Below are 1,206 nucleotides of genomic sequence, written 5' to 3'. Positions count from 1 at the left end.
TCCATTTAAGGACTGATGTGGGACACTAGGTTCCCCTAGCATGAAATACCAACTGGCACTGGAAACTCTGATGTTGGGGGTAGGCAACGCTGGCAAGGTAGGTATTAGTGGCTTGAGGGGTCACTTTCCCTGATTGAGCAAGATGACTGTCTGTTGAATCTATGGATATGTTCTATCTCTTACTGCATTCATTATTACATTTCTGTGTCCATTTTTTTAAATTTTACTTGGCTGTATGTTTTTTATCAGCTGCCCTTTATGGCAATAAAAAAAGGCATTTCGACTTCAACAAGTTATCACTGACATTTTCCGATGAAAAGTGTAATACATCTTACTTGTCATATCAAGAGGCTGGTGCCAGCTTGGAGCAGTCACTGCAATGGGCAGTCATGGTATGTGACTGTGAACATCTGAAAACTGCTAATGCCACACATTTCATCCTCACACCACTTCTATCAGAACCCCATTAAGCAGCACAGCTTGAATTGTCAAGGTTGTGATGGCCAATATCCATGTTCCTTTCTCACTTACTTCAGCACGGGTGAGTACAGTTATGATTTAACCCTGCATGTGTCTTCTGGTGCAGGCAGAGACCAATGTTAAATTATATTTTTGAAGCTGGATTTCATAACAAAATAATTGATTTCAAGCTCAGACGTTTTCTGCTTTCAAGATGCAATAGAAAAAAACATTTGGATCATGGTGATAAGGCAATTGCATTACAATAAATTCATTTATTAGGCTTAGTCAGAGCCTTCGGCTTGGGTCTTTCCATTATCTTCTTTTTCTTTTGACATCCAGTTCAAGCATCCTATTGATTCATTGTTAAACAGTTTGATAATATATTTACACTACCTGCAGCTAGTCCAACATTTTTTATACTTTTCTGCTTGCTCAGCACTTAGAAAATATGAAACCTGACTGGTTGCTGTGGGCTACTCTCCTAGAGAGTAACCGTGATGGTATTTCAGTAGTCTTCCTTCTAACAGATATCTCTCTAGTCTCTCTTCTATGTTTTTTCATGACATGGTTATTGGAAAGGTCTCTACAAAGGTAATTATCCATACTGCTATGTGTCGAAGCAACTAAAAAAATATCCCACCTGTAAGAGATATAAAATATGAACATACAATAAAGGTGTACAGATAAAACTGAGAATAGAAGTGAAACTTCAGCAAAAATCTTTTTCTTAGTTTTGTATAGGAG

Source organism: Nanorana parkeri, unplaced genomic scaffold (genome assembly GCF_000935625.1).
Source record: "Nanorana parkeri isolate BGI_ZX_2015 unplaced genomic scaffold, ASM93562v1 scaffold1177, whole genome shotgun sequence".
Classification (NCBI taxonomy): domain Eukaryota; kingdom Metazoa; phylum Chordata; class Amphibia; order Anura; family Dicroglossidae; genus Nanorana; species Nanorana parkeri.
The sequence above is the reverse complement of the archived record's forward strand: the minus strand, read 5'-3'. Positions refer to the sequence as shown.